The sequence below is a fragment of the Brassica rapa genome, chromosome A10 (assembly GCF_000309985.2).
Source record: "Brassica rapa cultivar Chiifu-401-42 chromosome A10, CAAS_Brap_v3.01, whole genome shotgun sequence".
Taxonomy (NCBI): Eukaryota; Viridiplantae; Streptophyta; class Magnoliopsida; order Brassicales; family Brassicaceae; genus Brassica; species Brassica rapa.
The window spans coordinates 3981509-4007042 of NC_024804.2; the positions used below are offsets into that span (position 1 = coordinate 3981509).

Here is a 25534-nt window from a genome sequence, read left to right on the forward strand (position 1 = left end):
GTTAGATTTTGTAAAGCTTAAATATTTTTTTGAAAAATTAAATTTTTACCTATATGTGTTTATTTATGTATATAGTAAACACTTTTTAAGTTTACTTTCATTTTATGAAGTGTTTAATTAGTTAATTTAGTTTAGAGGTTATGTTTAGGGTCTAGACGACTAACATGTAAGTCGTCTAGGAAGTATTATATTTTAGTATCCTTCTAAAAATATTTTAGTTTCCGGCTAAAAATATTGAAGTCTTCTGGACGACTTAAGTCTCCTTAATCGAAAATATTTAACCTAATTAGATTTTTTGTCTCCCTATATAAAGAAAAAATTATACGTTCTCTCTCATCCTCTCAAATGGCTGCAACAAAAATGTAATGTTCCTCATTCTAAAACTCTTCAATCTCTCTCTAATCTCTTTGAACTTATAGACATCAAACTTTATATCAATTTATTATTTTTGTCTCATGTCTTTCTCATTAATTTATCTTGTTTTTACAAGTTTTTCATCACATGGTTCTCATCTTCCACTCATTTAAAGGTAGATCTATTAATTTTAGATATGTATTTTTGTGTGTTCTATAAAGGTAGATCTATCTAATCTTCCACTCATTTTCTCTGCTTTTAAGTCATTTAAACGTTTTTGGATATGTAGGTTTTTCAGATTTGGAAGACTTCTGGATTAGAAGACTTCTAGACGACTTCTGGATTAGAAGACTTCTAGACGACTTCCGTGAAGTCTTCCAGACGACTTCCGTGAAGTCTTCCAGACGACTTCCGGGAAGTCTTCCAGACGACTTCCGGGAAGTCTTCCAGACGACTTCCGGGAAGTCTTCCAGACGACTTCCGGGAAGTCTTCCAGACGACTTCCGGGAAGTCTTCCAGACGACTTCCGGGAAGTCTTCCAGACGACTTCCGGGAAGTCTTCCAGACGACTTCCGGGAAGTCTTCCAGACGACTTCCGGGAAGTCTTCCAGACGACTTCCGGGAAGTCTTCCAGACGACTTCCGGGAAGTCTTCTGACGGAGTCTTCTCCCATGTCTCCCTTTCATAATTGATCTGAGCGTTTTGGTAAGTTTTTATGTCTGATTTTTCTTCATTTGGTAACCTCTTGTTGCATAAAGTTTATACATTTTTCCCAAACTAAAACTCTCCAAACCCACTCTAATCTCTTTGACTTGAAAACACTAAATTTTATATGAATTTTCGGGAGAATTAGGAAAAAGAGACACTTTCAACTTTTGTTTGTCAAAATAAGACTTTTGATATTTTTGGTCATTTTGGACAAGTTTTACCTTTCTGTAATGGAAAGAATAGTAAACTAAGTTTAAAAAAAAATATGTAAATCATTGGAAACATTAGTATTACTATTTATATGTTTAAATTTTATTTTTAACAATAGTGGAATCATGTATTTTTTATGTTATAGGAGAGATATAATATTCATTATAGCTATCTACTTAGTCTAGAAATCAGATAGTAATTATTACACACAGATTTATCCTGGGTATAGAATAGAAATAAAACTTTCTTCAATACTCTACGATATCTAGATTTCACTAGGTGATATTCTAACAAGATATCTTTACTCTACTTATATCTTTTTACAGGTTCTAACCTCGACTCTGTGAAATACCTTGTTTTTTTATGTGTCATAACCTTTTATGCCTTTTACGTTATCAATGCGTAAGGAAGAATAAACCTCTTACCCTCTCTTCAGTGCTCTGATATACGTACATTACATATTATAGGTAAATCACAAAAAATATGGAAACTTCCATATTTCAATAAATATCTTTCGTAAATCTAAACCAAATCTACCCTAATCTCTCATAGTATCTTCTCTCCCACGTTTTTCTCCTTCCACCCCACGATCTTTCTCTCCTTTGTTCTTTGTTTCTCTCTCTTGTTCATCGACATAACCATCTCTTCTATCTATCAATTGAACATGGTTCTAATATATGTTAAATGTGGTGAATGGATCTCAAGTTGCGGTGATCAGTGGAGTTTCTTGGCAGACAAAACAAGGGGTGATCGAATGGTAACATTAGAAACTACTACTTAGTTAAAGCAGCTCAAGATCATGGTATGTGAGGATAATGGGGTCGACCATATGCTCGTTAATGCCGCGTTCAGTTATGAGATGGTGAATCAAAGAGGGAATCCTCCCATTATTATCAGTAAAAACTTGCTCCTTGAAGACGTACTTTTAAGCTTTTGTGATCAGTAAAAACTTGCTCCTTTTCACCATACAGATTAGCCCGCCAGATCTTTAGGGCGAAGAAGACAGCCGCGAGTTCCAGGTCGTGAGTGGGGTAGTTGGCTTCGTGCTTCTTCAGTTGTCGTGACGCGTAGGCAATTACCCGTTCTTCTTGCATGAGTACGCACCCTACCCCCACCCCAGAGGCGTCCGTGTACACCACGAAGGGTATGCCGGTTCGTGGCAAGACCAGTACATGTGTCTGAGTCAGTTGATGTTTCAGTTGTTCGAACCCTTTGGTGCATGTTTCTGACCAATAAAACTTAGTGTCCTTCCCGGTTAGTCTGGTGAGAGGTTTTGCTGTGGTGGCGAAATCTCGTACAAACTTCCGGTAATATCCTGCCAGACCTAAAAAGCTCCTTACTTTCGCGACATTCTTCGGGGTAGGCCATTGGGTTATGGCTTTGATCTTTTCCTGGTCTACTGCTACCCCAGCCTCTGTGATGACGTGTCCGAGGAATCCTATCTTCCTCTGCCAGAAACTACACTTGCTTAACTTTGCGAACAACTTATGCTTGCGCAGTTTTTCCAACACCAGCCTAAGGTGCCAGTCATGTTCCTCTTTGCTCCGAGAGTAGATTAGTATATTGTCGATAAAAACTATCATGCAGCGGTCTAGGTGTTTTCGGAACACATTGTTCATCATACCCATGAAGGCCGCCGGCGCGTTGGTTAGTCCATACGACATTACGACAAATTCGTAATGTCCATAACGTGTGCGGAACGCAGTCTTCTGTACGTCCTTCTCGGCTATAGGGATTTGGTGGTATCCCGATGCAAGGTCAATTTTGGAAAACCAAGTCGCTCCTTCCAACTGGTCCAACAGTTTGTCGATCCGGGGCAGTGGATATTTGTTCTTGATGGTCACCTTATTTAATCCTCTATAATCAATGCAGAGTCTCAAGCTCCCATCCTTCTTTCTTACGAATAACACTGGAGCTCCCCAAGGCGAGCTACTTGGCCGAATGAAACCCTTACCTATCAGGTCTTGCAACTGTTCCCGTAACTCGGCCATTTCTGCTGGTGCCAGACGGTATGGGGCCTTGGAGACGGGTGCAGTCCCCGGTTCCAATTCGATCGTGAACGCACTGTCTCGATTTGGTGGTGGTCCCTGCAGTGGCTCGAACACGTCCACGAATTCATTTGCCACAGCCACATCTTCTAACCTTGGTTCTTTCGGTGCTTCCAAAATTTCTATAGTTGCCAAGTAAGCGTCGTGCCCCCTTTTAATTAGTTCTCCAGCTTGTGCCATCGATATGACCGTGACCCCGGTCTTAGTTTTCGATCCTTCAAACACTACTCGTCCTCCCTCCCTGAAAATCCGTATGTTTGCTCCGTTACAGTTGATAACCACCCCGTATCGTGATAACCAGTCCATTCCGAGTATCACCTCGGACCGTCCCATTTCTAATTTCAGCAAGTCTGCCGGCATAACCACCCCGGCGAGTTCCACGGCCACTCCCATGTATACCCCCATGGCGAATATCTCATCCGGTCAGGCGGTCTCGTCCCGGGTGGTTCGGGCCTCGTACTGTCCCTGAAAACTCCATCTCTTGGTTAGGGCCTGGCTCACGAAACTGTGGGTGGCTCCCGTGTCGAAGAGTGTATAAGCTACAACTCCTCCGACCTAACCATCCCTACACGGAGACTATATCTAAGCGTCTACTTTCCTAAAACTCATTTCTTTCTAATTTGTTTTGATAAGAAAGAGCTAGAACAAGACTACTTACCTGCTATGGTCTCAGCTCCCTGGTTGTTCCCTGCAACGAACACTCTCGGTAGGGTTGCTGGCTTCTTCGGCGGTGGTGCCGGCAGTGCAGCCCCTGTCCCTGCTTCGGTCCGGTCACGATAGTCCCGGGCCGCATGCCCGTAACGTCCACACAGCTGACACGTGATATTGGGTGTCTTGGTGACTGTCCCATCATTGAGCTGCGGGCAATTCCGCTTGATATGCCCCAGTTGTCCGCATTTGAAGCATCCTGATCCCTTGCACTCGCCGTAGTGCATCTTCCCGCACTCGGTGCAAGGTGTGCGAACGGTCCCGTTGTCCGAGGGGGTTGAAGTCTCGCGAGGTCGCTTCGCAGCTTTAGTTGCCTGATTCTGCTTGCGTTCCTCCTCTATCCCTGCCTCTTGCTCGATTGCCTTTTCCACTAATTTATTCAGGGTGCGGAACTCCCGAACATTGCAGCTATTCTTGAGTTCGATTCTCAAACCTTTCATGAAACGGCGAATCAGTTCCTTTTCTGTCATATGGCGCCCTGCGAACCTTCGAAGCCTGTTAAACTCTTCACCATACTTACACACATCCCGGGATCCCTGGCTGATGTCTTGGAACCTGCCCTCCATCTTATTCATTGTTTCACGGGGAAAGTACTTGTTATTTAATTCCTCTAGAAAATCCGCCCAAGTCAGTTCTGGTTGATCCCTTGCACCTTCCACCACACAATCCCACCAGACCAAGGCGTCGTCTTTCAAGTGGTGGGTGGCCAAGTCTCTACGGTACTCTGGTGGGCACCTGGCTGAGAGGAAGTTTTTTCCAACTTCCTCCTCCACTTGTCCGCGGCGATCAGGTCAGCTCCCCCACTGAACATCTCCATCTGCATGCTTTTCAGCTGCTTCATCATGTCTCAATAAGAGGGCGTGTGATCAGCGGCGGGTACAGCTAGGGGTGGTGCGAGTCCTCCACCAGCAGCACCTTCCCCCGGCAGTATACCCCCGTAAGCCTCTCGGTACCTCCGTAGTTCTTGCACTGCCGCAGCGTCCAAGGCGGCCTGGCCTTGCCCTTGAGCAGGTCCGTTCACTTGATTCTCCTCCACGCCGTCCCCGGCATGGCTTCCGTTGTCACTGGTAGCCTGCGACGCGGCCCTGGCAGCTCGCCTGGCTGCCCTCTGGGCCGTGGTTGTTGGCTGAGCTTGTCTGGCGTTCCTGGGAGGCGTCCTGTCATAACGAAAACGTTAAGTACCGGTAGTAAGGTGGCGTTAATCTCTTATACTTTGAAGAGTAGAGCAGGATTCAGCCGAAGTGATGCCTTAAAAAGAGAGAAGACCCATCCCAAAAAGAAATCGAATAAAATACCGACTACAAAAAAAAAAAAAAATCTAACTGGCAGTACCCATCCGGACAGAACCTGCCGGGTTTTAACCTGGCTCTGATACCAATTGAAAGACCTGTCCCTTCCCCAATTCCTTCTGGGGTTCCCAGGATGGGGTAAGGGTACACTTGTCTACTTTTCCGACATCCCCGTGTATCCCTTACTGGTCCCCTTTTTGAAATGCATAACTTAAATGGTAAAAAAAAACTCGTATCCTTTTATTGCTTAAAAACATTAAGGAGAATCATAAGAAATCAGGTTTGCATACTAGTCTTGATAAGAAATAAAAGTTTGAAATAACGAAAATAAATGCATTCCTCGACCCAAGAACCGGCACCACTCCAACTTTACTCATGCGTCTCCTCGGTTGTACCTGCGGTAGGGAGGCGTGAGCATTTTGGGAAATACTCAGTGAGGACGGGTTCCAGGAACCCGTTAACTCATATCAAAACACATAACACAGCAAGTATTAAAAAAATAAGCTAATAGGAACTAGCAATTCACATTCATCATCTTAGACTCCTAGGACCTACACAGCTCAAGCGGACCATTCCTCCCATTTTCTTGCTGCATCCCTATGGAGCCGCCTGCCATGGTACACTCGACATCCGGTTTCCCTGGATGTAGTCTACCCCTTGTAGTGTATTACGGCCCCTTCCCGCCAAGACACGGGGTGACTAAATCTTACCGGCGCCTCTATTCTTACCCTGCCGTTTTTGAACGCTACGGCCGCCGTGTTTTCCATACTCCCCACCAATCCCTCGGTGGTTCGTATTTCATTCAATTCACAGTTCTTTTTCTTAGTCTTTCTAGACCCTTTCATTGTTCACTTTTCTTTCTTCCTAGTTCCTCTAGGTTCTTACATCATTTACCATGACAGCACATCAACCTCATCATTGGGTTCATTCATCATAACAATCAAACCTAGCTCGTACTAGTTACATCCTAATACTATACATTGTTAGGAATCTTGAGAAGAGTTCACAGACAAGTCCTCACCTTAGTTGGTTGTCGTTCTGGTTCTAGGACAGAGAAGGGAGTAGGTCCTGTTCCGGATCTGGTACTCAGAAATCTGAATGAGGGAAAAGGGGTTTTAGATCTCAGATTTGTCAACACCGTTGACTAGGTAAACACGGGTTCCGAGTTTTACCTTAATGATCTAAACAAAGGCGGTTACACGCCACATAATCGAGAAGGCGACGGCTCGGTATTGCGATCGGCGGCTTGGGCTGCGCGGACGGTTGTCGACGGCGGCGCTTCCTCGGTGGACTGGCGGCGACGGCGCCTCTCGATTCTCGCAAGGCTTCGCTTGGTGAGTGTCTGATGGCTCAGCTGTAGGGAGGCACCTCCTTTTATAGTTGTTAGGATTAGGGTTACTTAGGGTTTTTCTCTGCTGGGCCTTTTCTACTTGGGCCTGGGCCGGGGTGTTACAAAAATCATGGATGACTTTCGTGTAAATCATCTGATGGACGACTTCCGTGTAAGTTATGTAGACAAAATTAATTTTTTTTTTCAATTGCAAAACTACCTGAGACGACTTACATGGAAGTCGTCTATGTATAACAAAATATTGATTTTTTAATTTTCTACTGGACGACGTCGAGGAAAAGTCAAATTTCTGACACAATCCGGTCAAATGCAAAACTAACCCGTTTACCTTAGACGACTTACATGGAAGTCGTCTTGAATTTTTTTTTTTAACAAACAAAGATGGATGACTTCCATGTAAATCATCTAGAAAAACACATTTAAAAGTCAATTGTAAAACTAACCTCAAAATTGACCAGAAGACTTCCATATAAGTCGTCTAGAGCCATACGACTTACCCGGAAGTCGTCTTGACGAACAAATCTAGAAAAAAACCTTATTTCATAGTTTCAACCAGTGATATAATTTGTTTAACACACAAAAGTCTTGCCCAGGCAACCAAAATCTCAAACAAAAGTTACCCACCAAGAATCGTAAGCTTCAATGGCTCTATGAACCATAAAAAATTTTAGAATCAAAATCTTGGGGTTTTTTTTTGTTGAATATGGAGAGAAAGTGAAAGAGATGTTGTTTTTAGTTCATAAGAATTGAGAAAGAAAGAGTGTAAATCGATTTGAGGTGCATTAAGAACTTCATATTGGCTGTTCATGGTGGTTGGTGTATTGATGACAATGACAATCTTGTAAATACTTGAATGATGAGGTTGAGAGAGTAAAAAGACAATTTTCAAAAAAAAAAACTAATGGCATTTTCGTGAATAATATGAACTTGTGAGGGTGAATAGGGCAAACGGAAAATCCAAAAAAAGAAACATGGGTTAGTTTTAGGTTTGACTTTGAGTTTTGAGTCAATTTTACAAAAAGCCCTACAAAATAAGCATGTTAATTTATTATAATCAAAACAATATCAATAGAATCTTAACTCTAGTCCCGTATTAATATATTGTTTCTGATTTTCAATTTATATTATAATAAACTTTTTCATTGATTAATATTATTTTAAAGAATTTACCATATAATGTTATTATAATCAAAGCTATAAGAATTATATTAATAGAGTATATTAACTTTAGTCTCATATTACTATAATGTTCCAATATTTCAGTTTTATATTATAATAAATATTTTCATTTATTAATCTTATGTTTAAATACTTACCATATATTTTTCTGTTTTTAAATATACAAATACTTTAATCATTTCCGAAAGTAATAATTCAACTATACAATCAACATTTGTCACTGAAAAATGAATGAACATTTTTAAAATTGTAAACTTGACTGTTTTGCATCGTCGTTACACTCGTACTGACAGTTGATTCCATTGCAGTATCAATCGTTTTGATTTTTTGCTGATTTCAAAGAATGAGACAGTTATAGCATAAGACACTAAAGATTCAGAAAACAAGAACAATAATACACTAAAAGATTTAGAATGTTTACAATAGTATCTTCAAGCTCGGGCCTCACGGTCTCCCATCTGAATGTGTATATCCTACTATCCATACCTTTCTCCTAGTCACTTTTGTGGGGTCTGAACTGTTTTTCTTCTACAATTGACAAAAGGATAGTACATTATTACATTATTTTCAGTTGAGAAAAAATACCTGAATTTCCTCCCACATTGTATCTTTTGTCTGTTCATCAAGGTGTCTCCAATCTCCAAGAAGGACTGGTATATGCTCTCTCACAAGAGGACCAAGAAATGAGGAAAGTTTTACTGATCCATCCCCTACATGTTCACCGAGACCTATAAATTCAACTTCAAGTATATGCTCATCCAAATCAACATCTTCATTACGATTTGCAGACTCTAGAACTGGTACAAATGTTTTGAGAAACTCCAAGAAAAAAGCAATACATTCAGCTGCCAAGTAACCCTCTATCATACATGCTTCTGGCCTTGCGAAGTTCTTAACATACGATTTCAGTGTTTTCATGTACGTAAGTGTCCATCATAAACAAACTTTGTCAGATATTTGCTTGTAACAAATATAACAACAAAAAAACCAAAATAACAATGTACCTTTCAAATGGATACATCCATCTAAAGTGTAACGGGCCACCCAAACGAGCTTCTCTAGCTAGATGTATAGGGAGATGGAACATTATATCAAAAAGAGATGGAGGAAAAAACCTCTCCATTTGGCACATCGTCTCCACAAGCTCAGACTCCATTGTTATTTGCCTCTCTGAGTCAATTGCACGCTGATATAGTCTACTGAAGAAGTTGCATAATCTACTAACTGCAGTCCTAGGTCCTTTTGGCAGACCCCCTCTCAATGCAACTGGTAACAAGTTCTGCAGAAGAACATGATGATCATGAGACTTCAGACCACCAATCAGAGGAGGATCAAGTTAGACACTGTTTGCAATGTTCGCACAGTAGCCATCTGGTCTTCTGAATTCAGATAATCTCTTGCAGAATCTCTTCTTCTGTTCCTTGCTCAGCCAATAAGCAGCTGGGGGTAAATATGTTTTCTTCCCACGTAGTTGAGTGTGTAAGTTACTTTGAATCTCTATGTCCTCCAAATCTTGTCGTGCTTTAACACCATCTTTTGACTTAGCATTGTGCATCAAAAGGAAAAGAATGGCATCAGAGACATTCTTTTCCATATGCATTACGTCGATGTTGTGACACACCGGCATATCCTAACTCAACATAGAGCAACAGAAATTGGTTAGAAAATGATAAGCATTTTAAAATTTCCTTTATACATTTTTATTTTGATAGAGTACTAAGAGCATCTGCAGCGTTAAGTTTCTTTACCCAAGTCTTTGAACAAAAATATATTAATAAGTTAATAACTGTATAAAATTTAACGACTTAAAATCTGTTGTGTGATTCAAAAAGTGACACATGTAGAAAAATTTAGTGGAAGTCTCTGCTTAAAGAAGCGTTATTCCTCTTATCTAATTTTTCTTTTTTTGCTTTCTGTTTTTATAATGATTTTTAATTGAGAGACTGTTGTTTAATTCATCCACTGCTGATACCCTAACCTTCCAGTAAGGTAAATCAAATAGAACATAACGTTTCTTCCACCTCCATTGATCAGAGTCTTCTTCATATTCTTCATGGGTAAGCTCATCAACATCACACAAACCTAATCTTTTCCTTTTGATTTTCTTTTTAACCAAAGGCTTCCCAAACTCATTCTTATAATCCGTAAGCAGCTCAAATATTTCAGCTCATGTTTGAATTCTATTAGCAGTCCCTTCCTCCATAGTGTTGTCAAACCAAACTCTTCGGCGTCAGTAAGGATGACCAGGCCTGAGTTGTTTCCTATTTCCCAAATAGACGTACTTACGACTAAACTTTAACCACCTACAAGGTGTATCCTTCCCACATACATTACATCCTTGTTTCCTTTTTACTTTGCAACCAGACAAGGTCCCCAAACCTGGATAGTCGCTGATAGTCCACAATAGTATAGACTTAAGTGTGAAATTCTCCTTGGATAATGCGTCATATATCTGGATACCTTCATTCCACAAATCATTCAGATCATCAATCAAAGGAGCAAGATAAACATCGATGTTGTTACTTGGTGCAATTGGTCAAGGTATCAGAAGGGTTACCATTATGTTCTCTGACTTCATACACATCGTGGGAGGCATATTGTAGTTCACTAACAAGACTGGCCAGGTTCTATACTTGGTATTCTGGACAGAAAACGGGTTCATCCTATCTGTAGATATACCAAGCCTTAGGTTTCTTGGTTCAGCTGCGAAAAGTGGCCATCTAGCATTGACCTGAGCCCATGTCAATGAGTCAACCGGGTGTCTCATTGTTCCATCTCCAGAAGCGTTACTGAAATGCCGTTGCAAATTCTTAGACATCATATCCGATCTAAACATCCTCTTGAATCTTTCTTTTATAGCGAAATACCTGAGTATCTTTGCTGGAATCCCATTCTTTGTCTCACCAGAATGCTTATCAACCTCCCATCTTGAAGCCCCACATCTTGGGCAGCTACTCATCTCCTCGTACTCTTTCCGGTAAAGAATGCAGTCATTCTTACACGCATGGATGACATCATATCCAAAACTAAATATCTTCAAGAACTTCTTTATCTCAGATGTTGGTGTTGGAAGCACATTACCGTTGGGAAGCATGTCATGAACCATACTTAAAAGCTGATCAAAGTAATTCTCTGAAATCGCACTCTTAACTTTGATGCGGTAGAGACCCATAATTGCTGCAACTTTGGTGCAGTTTGTGCATTCTGGGTATAGAGGAGTTTTTGCATCCTCTAATTTCTTCTTAAACTGAAGTTCTTCTTCACTTCCAATAACTTCAGGCTGTTCTCCATCCTTATTCGAAGATTCTGAATTATCTTCATCGTCAAAGAAGGCATATCTAAACAACTCATATGTTTCTAACTTGGGACGTTGATCATCAACTGTTTTCTCAGTCCTCATCTCTCCATGGATACTCCAACAAGCATTTCTCTTGTACTTCTGATACATTCCTTTAACTACCAAATGATCCAGTACTGTGCTTATGGTTTTATGAAACACGTTCCGACAATCGATACAAGGACAGAACATCTGCAGACGATTCCCCAATCTCTTTGCTGATGCATACACAAAAGCACGTGCACCTTCCTCATACTCAGTGCTTGCCCTGTAAATTTATAAAACGATTAACGTTTGATTAGCACATAAAGTTGTAGTCAAGTTCAAGAAGTTGAGAGAATGTTGTAGACAAGTTCATACCTCGCAAGCCAAACCCATGACTTATCCATTACAAGAAAACCACAACAGCTCCCAGACCAATCAGAAAGTATTGAAATTAGTCACAGAAATAGTGAAACAAAATTAACAAACAAAGAAACAAACAATAAGATACAAATTGAAACATAAACTAAAAATAAGCCCCCAATTATAGTTTATAAACCCTAAATCTACAATGAGATCGATAAGCCAGAGACAAATACAAACCTTCAATCGAACACTTTCTTCGCGTACTTGATAAATCTAGGTTTAGATCTTCGGTGGCTTTTGAAATTCTTGTCGATTACAAATAAGGCAGATCGAAATGGATCAAAAGTAGAGAAACAATGAACCAATTGAGAAATCTCTTCTCGTTTTCACTCCAACAATTTTCTCGATAAATTTCTTGAAACTCGAGAAAGAACAATTTCTCTAAGTGAGATGAGAGGGAGAGTAAAAATTTCACTAACTGTTAAGCGGGTCAATTTTTTATTTGCGCTTCCAGCGTTTTAAAATACGTAATGCTATGTATTCTTTGCGTCACCATTTTTTTTAAGACGACCTATTCGTAGTGTTTCCCAAAAATGAAACGCTATTAAAAACTTAAACATAGCACAACATAAATAAATGCTATAATGCACTGCTATAAGTACCTCAATTTCCTGTAGTGATAGAATCAGAGTGATTGGGAGCCGGTGGATCTACAAGTACAAACTGGGTACTCCAGGAGTAGAAGAACCTCGATTCAAGGCACACCTAGTAGCTAAGGGGTATGCACAGAGAGAAGACATTGATTATCATGAAATCTTTGCACCAGTTGTGAAGCATGTGTCCATAAGGATACTGCTTTCAATAGTTGTTCAAGAGAACTTAGAGTTAGAACAACTTGATGTCAAGACAGCCTTCCTTCATGGAGAACTTAAAGAGAAGATCTACATGACTCCACCTGAAGGATATGAATCTCAGTTCAAAGATGATGAAGTGTATCTTCTCAACAAGTCATTGTATGGTTTGAAACAAGCACCTAGACAATGGAATGAGAAGTTCGACAAATACATGGCTGAGACTGGTTTTGTAAGAGGCAGTTATGACAACTGTGCTTACAGTAAAGTACTCCCGGATGGCTCAAGAATCTACCTGCTCCTTTATGTGGATGATATGCTTGTGGCTGCAAAGAACATGGAAGCAGTTGTTGAGTTGAAGAAAGAACTCAGCCTCAGTTTTGAAATGAAAGATTTAGGAGCTGCAAAGAAGATCTTAGGGATGGAAATTACAAGAAATCGAGGTACTGGTGAGCTGTGGCTATCTCAAGAAAGTTATCTAAGTCGTGTTCTTGAGACATACAACATGACAGAAGCCAAGCACACTGTCACGCCTCTGGGAGCTCATTTGAAGATGAGTGCTGCAACACAAGATCAGATCAGTGAAGATGAAAAGTACATGAAGTCAATTCCCTACTCTAACGCGGTGGGGAGCATAATGTATGCCATGGTGGGGACACGACCTGATCTAGCTTATCCTTTGGGAGTTGTCAGCCATTACATGAGCAATCCCATCAAGAACCATTGGTTAGGTGTGAAGTGGATCTTGAGGTACATCAAGGGTTCTCTTGCAACAAAGCTTTGTTACAAGAAGAGTGATGATTTTAAGATCGTCGGCTACTGTGATGCTGACTACGCAGCTGATCCAGATAGAATAAGGTCAATCCCGGGTCTGGTGTTTACTCTTGGAGGAAACACAATCAGTTGGAAGTCAGGTCTACAAAGAGTGGTGGCTCTTTCAACCACTGAATCGGAATATATGGCCTTAACCGAAGCTGTGAAGGAGTCAGTTTGGTTAAAGGGCTTGATGATGGAGTTTGGTTATTATCAGAAGGCAGTAGAGATACACTGTGACTCTCAAAGTGCCATTGCTCACTCCAAGAACAATGTACACCACGAAAGAACCAAACACATCGACGTGAAGTACCACTACATCCGAGATGTCATTAGTGATGGAGCAGTGGAAGTTCTGACCAAAGTTTTGGCAGTGGGCAAGTTTCAAGCATCATTGAACTTGCTCAGATTCAAGTCTGAGTAATAAACTCAGGAAACCGAGTCGGGGAATCAAGAAAATCTAGATTCAAGGTCTAACTCTCTCTCTCTCAATTCTCATACGAAAGCAAGTATTATTCATCTGTGTTACTAGGTGGAGATTTGTGGGGCTAGTAACGTGATGAACAAGTCTGAAGTTTGAGTATGCCAGTAAGGATAACTCTAGCGCAACCACGGTAGAAGTAAATCAAACCATTGTTGAGTGAAATGTTGCTTTTGGTCATCAAAAGAAAAACGGCTACTTAAAGCATACGAGGACGCCGTGTCCGCATTTGACAGTCCGGAGGAGGTCTTGGCTGCTTGTCAAACGCATCATGAGTACAATCTTGGCATGACTTCCAAAGTGTGTTCTTTACAGCAGCGTGACAGCCGATCAAGGTATGAGAAGCCCTAAAGCAAGAAGTCTATATATTGGATTCTAAAGGCATAGAGAGAGAGAGGAAGAAAGTGAGAAATCATTTCTGTAAGAGTGTTAGTGTTAGAGAGAGAATAGCTGTGTAAGCATAAACTTAATACATTGTATTCTCTTAGGCAAGATGAACAGAGTATACATCAAGTGTTAGTGAAGGGCATTGGTGTGGGGATACTTGTTGTCTTGTGTTCTGAATCTAGTGGATTCTGAGTACCGACTCGGCCAGGAGTAGCTACCCTCGTTAACGGGAGTGAACTGGATAAATTTGCCTTGTGTGCTCCTTATTTCTTTTCTGTTCTTGTTCTGTTTCACGGTTCCTCTGTTTCACAAATCGGTTTGAGTTCTCTAGTCAGACATAGTCACTTATTCTTGTGTGTTTCGTTTCTGAGAGCAAAGGGAGTCAACACCTTGGGCTTGAAGAATCCTAACATGAAGCATTCAAACATGCTTTGGGAACTTGCTTTAATGTCTGTGGGATACAGATTTGGAATGTATAAGATCCATCTCTAGTGAGACACATCAAACAATCAATATACATGGATCATCGTACTACATAAATGATACTACTCTTGATGTCTTCGAAATCAAAGTAAAACCAAAAGACTATCGAAATTTGTTCTGGTGTTTCTTTCGATAGATGCAATAATAATCATAACTTGATAAGAAATCATATGATGAAACTTCTACAATTCTAGATTTATGTTAGACGAAGAGACGATGTCGGCCATAATAAAAGACTAGAATATAAAAAATCAAATTATACCCAAGAGCATTGGTGACAAAGTATCACAAACCTATAAAACACAAAAAAAAATGGAAAATGAAAGGAGGAAGGTGCTACACATATATGGAGAACCATACGAAGGAAGGAGAGATAAGAAAAATTAGAAAATGTCATTTTTAGTTTCTTATCAAAATAAATGTAGAGTATAGTATAGTAAGTTAATATACAGATTTAAGATTATTATTAAAAAAAAATGATTTTGTTGAATTTGTTAATTAGTTTAAATATAAAAAATAGACATGATAACTAAAAATATTAGAACAGTCACATGTATAATTGGATAACTTAGTCCTTTAACATAAATAAAGTGCAGTTTTCAAAAAATCTAAATGGAATGTAGTATTCAAAATAAAAACTCATACAAATGTAATATCCAAATTTACCCACATATATATATAGTAAAGTCTTCAATAATTTTTCATAAATAAATATTTAATACATTATAATAAATAATATTCCCTCCCCCCACCCCCCCCCCCCACCCCAAGATTGATGTTTTGAGTTATTTACATAAATTATGAAACAATAAATATTTTCATTTATTTGTTACTCTTTGTTTTTTTCCAATAACTATTTAACCACTCATATTTTGTAATTTAAATGAAAAATAATATACATTAATTACAATCTACAGTATCACTTTTTAAATTACAAAAAAATATCTAAAATTTTGAGGGAGTATGTACCACATATTTTCTAATCTAAACTAAAAAACAATACAATTCTCCGAATAACCCAAGAAACCTTGCAAATATTCAAATATACAAAGAATACATGACAATAGAATCCAAGATTTATAGAATAGATAAAAACATCTTAGAAATAAATGTTTACAATAATTCTACAATAAAGCTCAATATCAGTTTAAGAATTAAATACCATAGATTTTGTTTGCTGTAAACTTTAAGCTCAAATATAGCAACATTATCCAGAAGTGTCTTAACTTTTAGCAATCTTTTATTTAGCTAATATTAAGGGATAATTAAAAAAATACCCTATATAGGATTTGAAATTTGAAAATTGCATTTTCTATTTTAATTTTTGAAAACTACACTTCTTTAATTATGAATTGACTTTTTTAGCCAAGATATTTCAATAATTAAGATATTAATTCGAAATTAATATATAAATTCGAAATTAATAAAATAATATCAAAATTATTTTGTTTAAGATAAACATGTTATTTTATCATTTATAATAACAAAGATAAATATGTGAATTATGATTTGTTTTGACTTTATCATGAAGTTTATACAGATTTTCTTTTTTTTTTCTTCAACTTATATAAACAAGTCACGTTGTTAAAAGAAAAAGCAAATCACGTTTGTCTCCTACTATCTTTTATTTAGTTATATTGAAATTTTGTGTTCGTTGGTTTGACATGGTATCATTATGGGAGGATGAAACTTGCGGATGTTAAATTGACAGAGTTTGAACTGGGAGTGGAGATGGAAAAGGAGGGCGAGCTGCCTTTGTCGAAAGTATCAATTGATGATATCTTCTGATGGAACAGGTTAAGTAGGAAAAATACATTAACAAGTGAGCAGTCTCATCATTCAAAATTCAAGTTCTTTTATCTTATCATTCCGCCATTGATCCTCAGTTACTTCCTAGTCACTTAACACACAAGTTCCACGTTTATGAGGTTCTTGCAGTTGAGAGACTAGTACTAGTCACAATAGTAACAATACTAAATGCAGGACTTATCCTGTGTCAACATGACATTGTAGTCCCTGATTGTTACAACATTTATAAACTCCAATATTCACATGATTGTTTTCACACCTCCTTGAAGTCTTGTGTTGTTGTGCGTGAATCTTCTCCACGTCTTCTTCGGTAGTCTCTACAACCGGATAATGCCTCCTTTCACTCATAGGTAAGCATCTCCTTCTTGTGCCGAGTAGCCTTGCTCTGTTTCTTCCAACATGCGGCCTCTCCCGTGTAGTCGTCTTTAACAAAAGACTCCACACCACTCTCTTTAATGAGCCAGGGGTTATGCGTTTATCTTCTCTATGGCGGGGAGTTTCAGTTATAAGTGTAACAATCTCTTAGGTTATAGTTTAACTACACCACAGTGCTGTCTTTTTGACTACTACTGTCTAGTTTCTATCAAATCTATGTTTTTAACTTCTTTAAAGGGTAACAAGTGTAGCAGAGACAAACGGTCTTGGACAAAGTAGGAGCTAAAGAAATACAAAACAAAAAGTAGGAGCTAAAGAGTTCTCTCATGGGATCAATCAGATAAGAGTATGGAACTAGAACAAGCATTTACAGATTTTGTGGTCTGCAATTTCAGAGTCCATCTACCGCATAAATGACACTTGCGTCGAATTTGAACAGAAGCAGAGTTCTTCAAAGGTGTAGAACAAATGGAAAACATAACAAATGTTGTGAAAATAATCAACCTTATTACAAAATAAAAACTAAAACAATTACCAAAACCTAGAGTAACCAAAACCAAACATCGCAGAAAAAATTATCTAGAACAAACGTCTAGAACAGAACAAACTTCAAATTCCAAAGTCGCAACTGGCACGATTGTGTCCTGAACGATGACATCTTGAGCAAGCTTGTTTTCGTGCTTTTTTTTTTGAGCTGTTGCTTGTTCTCCAAAGCATTCATATCTTCTTTTCACAGGTCTTCCAGCACCTCTTTTAACATCTGGAGGAAAGCATTTATAAGCCACAACATGTGGAGGTATTTCGCTTGCTTCCAGCAACTCATCTATGGATCTTATACTCTCTGAATATGCAGCACACATGTTTGCCTTTACTGATGCATAAATAACCCAGGGTTAAAGCCTCGACTTGTTGCAGCCTTAGCAGCATGCTTACAAGGGATCTTGTCAACATTAAACACATTACATGTGCAGTCATTTGTTGAAGATCAACCAAGTAATTTCTTGACCCATCAGTAACCTGAAACTCATGTTGATTTATAGATTGAATATCAAAAGTAGACGCCAAATCACACCTTCTATTGAGCTTCTTTTCAACTTTAGGTGTGAGAGAAGATTTGAGCATCGCAGCACTTTCTCGACGGTTGAAAGACCACCGTGTAAGCAGAATTAGAAATTGAAATCTGATTGAAGAATCAACAAATCTCTTGAGCTGAGAGGAAGAATCTGTAAAACTAGAGAGAAAGGAAAAAAATTTCAGAAATTGAATGGATAGAGAAGAAGACGAGAAGACGAGACTAGTCATGCGTTCTTTAATTTTTTTTTCAAAATAAAAAAATAAACTTAAGATATATTAAAAATATATGAGAAAGATATTGTGTAGTATATTAAAAATATATTCCCTATTCTCTAACGATTTTCTTTTCAAATAATTTTTTAAAAAATTGTTTAATAAAAACTGATAAATATTAAAATTGGGAAATTTGGTAAATTTATATATATATATATATATATATATATATATATATAAAAGTGTATTTTTCAAAAAGCTTAAACAAAAGTGTATTTTTCAAATTATATTCTTATTGAAGTGCATTTATCCAAATTTTTCCTAATATTAATGGGAAATGTAAAAATCTTTTGTGATTCGTGAATAGTGTGATAAAACATTTGAGTCAGTTACATCACCAACTATAAATTTGTGATATTGTAAACTAGAACACATTACTAGGATAAGATTTTTAATTAGAATACACGTCAAAACTTAATAAACAATACAAACACTACTTAAACGTTCACTCAAATATTCTGTTTAAACACCTAACACAAAAAATAACAACCAACAAGTCTATGAATTGCATGTTCTGAAAATCTAGGTGATTCCGATTGGATTAAACCCTTCGAGCTTCAAAACTTGTATATAGGGAGATGTGCTTGGTGTCTCCATGTTCCAATAGAGTTTGGTTTTCTTCTTTAATTATATACTTGAGTTGCAGAGTACACACATCTATATTATTAAAACCAAAATATATTTTCAAATAACCATTACTTCACTTTAATATTTACCAGCTTGTGCCACTGAATTAATAATTAATTAATCAAAAATCATTGACATTATTAGATTATTCTCTAACCAAACTTATCAAAAGTATCATCTAATCGGATTATTCTCTACAAACTATAAATGTTTTTGTTAAAACATTTAAAAATATTTTTTCAAATTTATGCTAAATAATTTGATGATTAATAGAAGAGAAATTACTTAAAATGACTCTAATTAATCTTAAAATGACTAAACTAACTCATATAATTTTGAAATTACTAGACTAACTATTGAGGCATGCAAATTTACGATTTTACCATTACTAAGAATTAAACATTAACTAAGAAATATATATATCCTCCTATATATTAATTGAGATGTCATGTAAGTGTTTTTGCTGACGTGTCGCTCATAGGAGAGGTTTCCAATTAATTGTTATAATTTAATTGGTTGTTGGTTTTTAATTTTTTATTTATTTAATTAAAGTTTTTAAAAGGAAACTAACCCAAGACTTACATAATCTAATATATGTTTCCAAACACACAATTAAACGTCTTAAATGTATATTAATTAAGGGTTTTTTGCAAAATTGACCTACAAGTCAAAGTCAAACACAAAACTAACCTTTTTTTTTGGAAATTAGTTATGCCCTATTCACCCCACAAGTTCATATAATTTACGAAAATGCCATCAATTTTTTTTTAATTTTTTTTCTTTCGAAAATGACATTTTTACTCTCTCACCCTCATCATCTTCAAGTAATTACAAGATTGCCATTGTCATCAATACCCTAACCACCATGAACAACCAATTTGAAGCTCTTAATGCTTCCAAAATCGATTTACCCTTCTTCTTTCTCCATTCTTATGAACTAAACACAACATCTCTCTCACTTTCTCTCCACATTAAGCTAAAAAAATCCAAGATTTTGATTCTACATTTTCTATGGTTCATAGAGTCAAAGAAGCTAAAGATTCTGGGTGGGTCACTTTCGTTTAAGATTATGTATTCTTGGAGAAGCCTTATGTGTGCTAAGGAAGTTATCTCACCAATTTAAGGTATGAAATCAAGTTTTTTTCCAGATTTGTTCGTTTAAGATAGTCATCTAGTCAACGCAGAGGTTATTTTTGCAATTGACTTTGAAATATGTTTTCTGAGACGACTGAAAGTTAAGTCGTCTGATTTTGTTTGGTTACAAAAAAATCTCCAAAGAACCTAGACGACTTACATTTCAATGGTCATAGGTTAGTTTTGCATTTGACTGGATTATTTCAGAAGTTTGACTTTCCCGGACGACTTACATTTCAGTCGTCTGGTGAAAATTGAAATATCAATATTTTATTAACACTAAACGACTTACAATTAAGTCGTTATAGGTTAGTTTTGCAATTGAAAAAAAAACTTCAATATTTAATTATACCCAGACGACTTACAATTCAGTCATCCGCCCGACGACTTACATGTAAGTCGTCCAAGATTTTATTCCGAGATTCTGGTCAAAACTAGTAAATCCTGGACGACTTACAAGTAAGTCGTCTGACGGACGACTGAATTGTAAGTCGTCTATATATAATTAAATATTGAAGTTTTTTTTTTCAATTGGAAAACTAACCTATGACGACTTAATTGTAAGTCGTCTAGTTTTAAAAAAAAATATTGATATTTAAATTTTCACGAGACGACTGAAATGTAAGTCGTCCAGGAAAGTCAAACTTCTGAAATAATCTAGTCAAATGCAAAACTAACCTATGACGACTGAAATGTAAGTCGTCTAGTTTTTTTGGAGTTTTTTTTAACCAAACAAAAGTAGACGACTTATTTTTCAGTCGTCTCAAATAACATATTTCAAAGTCAATTGCAAAAATAACATCTGCGTTGACCAGACGACTTATATTTTAGTCGTCTGGAATACTTAGATTGAAGTCGTCCGCATCGACGTAAATGGACGACTTCTCTGGAAGTCTACTATATGACCTCCGTGGATGTCGTCAGCGTTAATGTTTAATAAACTTGCATTTTCTCTAAAACTATAAATACTTTTTAACATTTTCTTGTTAATTCATGTTTATTAATGAATATTTGGGTTACTGAATGAAATTTATAACTTAATTGGTGATACTTATAAGGTTACCAACATTCACGTTAATTAAAGTTTCTAACTGATCCGAGAAGACTTCCATGGAAGTCTTCTCCGCTAGTTTTTAAGTCTTCTACGCTAGTTTTTGAATAACTTGTATTTTTAAGAGTGATAAGTAACTTCAAGATATGTAAAACTCATATTTACAAAATATGTTCTCTCCCTTAGTTTTACTAAATTTGACTAAGTTTTTCAAATAAAAAATATGATATGCCTTGACTAGTTACTATTGTTTGTTTCCATCTCTTAAGTATTATTGTAAGAAGGGTTAAAATGCTTCTTAAAATGTTGTATCAATATGAAGCTACCAACATTCTTGTTTATTAAGATGAGAAAAAAGTCATTGGAGTTTATTATTGCATATGAGAGATCCAAAGATAAGTAAAAAGCTATTGAATTCTATTATTTCATTGATTTGTAAATGTGTAAACACATTGTTAGCACATGTATTACATCTTGGGAAACATTATTACTGATTTTACAAAAAAATTCACAACTAAAAGAGTAGACATGCAATTCACAAAACAGATCACAAACAAAACTATTATAGATCATTCCTCCACAAAGACAAGCTTGGACTCCACTTGATATGGAAGAAGACTTTGTCAGAAGACTTCTAGGAAGTCCAAACGACTTCTAGGAAGTCCAGACGACTGAAATGGAAGTCCAGACGACTGAAATGGAAGTCCAGACGATTGAAATGGAAATAGTCTGAAAAATTTCCTGGAAGTCGTCTGGTGTATTATATTTTTAGACGACTAACAGGTAAGTCGTCTCAGAAGTCTTCCAGATCTGAAAAACCTGCATATCAAATCCAGATCTGAAAAACCTGCATATCCAAAAACGTTCAAATGACTTAAAAACTGAGAAAACGAGTGGAAGATTAGATAAATCTACCTTTATAGAACATAAAAAATACATATCTAAAATTAATAGATCTACCTTTAAATGAGTGGAAGATGAGTACCATCTGATTAAAAACCTGCAAAAGAGATAGATTAGTAAGAAATACATGAGACAAAACTGAAAAATTCATATAAAGTTTGGTGTTTTCAAGTCAAAGAGATTAGAGAGAGGTTGAAGAGTTTTAGAATGATGAAAATTACATTTCTGTTGCAGCCATTGGAGAGGAGGAGAGAGAATGTGTTAATTTTTTTTATATAGGGAGACAAAAAATCTAATTAGGTTAAATATTTTTGATTCAGACGACTTACTAAGTCGTCCAGAAGAGTTTAATATTTTTAGCGGAAAATTAAAATATTTTTAGCGGGAAACTAAAATAGAAGACTTCCTAGACGACTTACGAATAAGTCGTATGGTTTAAATTATTTAAGCGGAAAAATAATTTTTTAAAAACTTTTAGGCGGGAATATTTGGACGACTTACATGTAAGTCGTCTGTTTTAATTTCTTCACCAGATAACTGAAATGTAAGTCGTCTAGACCCTAAACATAACCCCTAAACTTAATTAACTAACTAAACACTTCATAAAATCAAATTAAACTTCAAAAGTGTTTACTATACACAAAAATAAACACGTATAGGTAATTTTTCAAAAAAACATTCAAGCTTTCCAAAATCTAACCCTAAGAATACATACAATACTATAACATATATTCCCAAATCCTAGACCAAAGAATACCATTATTCACTACCTACACTCATCTATGTTGAAAACAATTCAATTTTGTTATATTTTAATTTATATCACTTAAAACTGTTTATAATTACATGATTTCAATTTTTCGCTTATCAAAATATTTTTTTAAAAATTTATAAATTATTTTTAAGATCAACTACACCATAAGACTTACTTTGAAGTTGTCTAGATGACTTCCAACATCTCAGACGACTCAGACGACTTACTAGGACTATATTCGTAAAAATAGCTTCTGTTTTTTTGTTTGGTCACAAGGGACTCGGCTGTAATTTTACAAGGCGTTTAGGTTACTTTTGCATTTGATTCAAGTTTGGGTATAGGTTTGGGGTTAAAATCAAGTTGTGGGTTAATTTTGGCAAAAACCCCATTAATTAATATAATTTATTTGTAGAAACAATTAAATATCATAGATTACATTATATAAATTGATAATATACATTTAAATACATATGATACTATAGAAAAATTATAAAAAAAAAACTGTTTTATATATTTATATTAGTAGTGAATACAATAAATCATAGAAATTCCAGAAACTAATTAATGTAAACCTAATAGTATTAATTAAACTCACTCATTCACTCTATACATATATATTTTTAAAAATGTTTCAAATGAATGCAAAATAGCAAATATATAATTTTAAAAAGTTCTCATCATTTTGACAATGTGATATAATAGATAAGTTATCAATTTTAGAAATGATTAAAATATTTTTATGTTTTAAAGCATAAAATTATATGGTAAGTCATTTAAAATTATATTAATCAAGAAATGTTATTTAGTTCATCTATTAATATAAACAGATGAATTAAACTTATTATATGGTAAGTCACTTAAAATTATATTATATAGTAATTCATTTAAAATTATTATATAGTAATTCATTTAAAATTATTATATAGTAATTCATTTAAAATTAAATTAATTAAAGTATTTTTCACATGTTTTTCCTAGAGTTAATACTCTATTAATATAATTCATATAGCGGGAATTTGCCAAAACTAACCCACAACTTGATTTTAACCCCAAACCTATACCCAAACTTGAATCAAATGCAAAACTAACCTAAAAGCCTTGTGAAATTACAACACAGCCCCTTGTGACCAAACAAAAAAACAGAAGCTATTTTTACGAATATAGCCCTAGTAAGTCGTCTGAGTGGTCTGAGATGTTGGAAGTCGTCTCGACAACTTCAAAGTAAGTCTTCTGGTGTAGCTGATCTTAAAAATAATTTATAATTAAAAAAAAAAAATATTTTGATAAGCGAAAAATTAAAATCATATAATTATAAACAGTTTTAAGTGATATAAATTAAAATACAACAAAATTAAATTGTTTTCAACATAGATGAGTGTAGGTAGTGAATCATGGTATTATTTGGTCTAGGGTTTTGTAACTATGTTGTAGTATTGTATGTATTCTTAGGGATAGATTTTGGAAAGCTTGAATTTTTTTTTGAAAAATTAATTTTTTACCCATACGTGTTTATTTTTGTGTATAGTAAACACTTTTGAAGTTTAATTTGATTTTATGAAGTGTTTAGTTAGTTAATTAAGTTTAGGGGTTATGTTTAGGGTCTAGACGACTTATATTTCAGTCGTCTGGTGAAAAAATTAAAACAGGCGACTTACATGTAAGTCGTCCAAATATTCCCGCCTAAATTTTTTTTAAAAATTATTTTCCTGCTTAAATAATTTAAACCAGACGACTTACAAGTAAGTCGTCTGGAAAGTCTTCTATTTTAATTTCCCGCTAAAAATATTTTAATTCTTATGGACGACTTACAAGTAAGTCGTCTGAACCAAAAATATTGAACCTAATTGGATTTTTTGTCTCCCTATATAAAGAAAAATTTACACATTCTCTCTCCTCCTCTCAAATGGCTTCAACAAAAATGTAATGTTCATCATTCTAAAACTCTTCAACCTCTCTCTAATCTCTTTGTCTCATGTATTTCTTATTAATCTATCTCTTTTGCAGGTTTTTAATCAGATGGTACTTATCTTCCACTAATTTAAAAGTAGATCTATTAATTTTAGATATGTATTTTTGTGTGTTCTATAAAGGTAGATTTATCTAATCTTCCACTCATTTTCTCTATTTTTAAGTCATTTCAACGTTTTTGGATATGCAGGTTTTTCAGATCTGGATTTGAAGTCGAGATGACTTCCATGAAGTCCAGACGACTTCGAGGAAGTCTTCCAGACGACTTCGAGGAAGTCTTCCAGACGACTTCCTGGAAGTCGTCTGGACTTCCAAGAAGTCGTCTGGACTTCCTGGAAGTCTTCTGACGAAGTCTCCCTTTCATAATAGATCTGAGCGTTTTGGTAAGTTTTTATGTCTGATTTTTCTTCATTTGATAACTTCTTGTTGTATAAAGTTCTTACTTTTTTTCCAAACTAAAACTCTCCAAACCCACTCTAATCTCTTTGACTTGAAAACACCAAACTTTATATGAATTTTTCAGTTTTGTCTCATGTCTTTCTTACTAATCTATCTTTTTTGCAGGTTTTTAATCAGATGGTACTCATCTTCCACTCATTTAAAAGTAGATCTATTAATTTTAGATATGTATTTTTGTGTGTTCTATAAAGGTAGATTTATCTAATCTTCCACTCATTTTTTCTGTTTTTAAGCCATTTGAACGTTTTTGGATATGCAGGTTTTTCAGATCTGGATTTGATATGCAGGTTTTTCAGATCTTGAAGACTTCTGGGACGACTTACCTGTTAGTCGTCTAAAATATAATGCACTAGACGACTTCCAGGAATTCTTCCTGACTACTTCCACTTCAGTCGTCTGGACTTCCTGAAAGTCGTCTGGACTTCCTGAAAGTCGTCTGGACTTCCTGAAAGTCGTCTGGACTTCCTAAAAGTCGTCTGGACTTCCTAAAAGTCGTCTGTACTTCCTGGAAGTCTTCTAACAAAGTCTTCTTCCATATCAGGTGGAGTCCAAGCTTGTCT

General features: G+C 36.0%; 1 long non-coding RNA gene across 1 annotated transcript; it reads right to left on the minus strand.

Moving 5' to 3' along the window:
* Positions 1-436: 436 nt before the first annotated feature.
* LOC117129130 lies at positions 437-25117 on the minus strand. The gene is made up of 2 exons (XR_004452723.1): positions 24936-25117; positions 437-1096 (listed from the first exon to the last, which is right to left on the minus strand). It is a non-coding gene; the product is annotated as an uncharacterized LOC117129130 (long non-coding RNA).
* Positions 25118-25534: the final 417 nt, after the last annotated feature.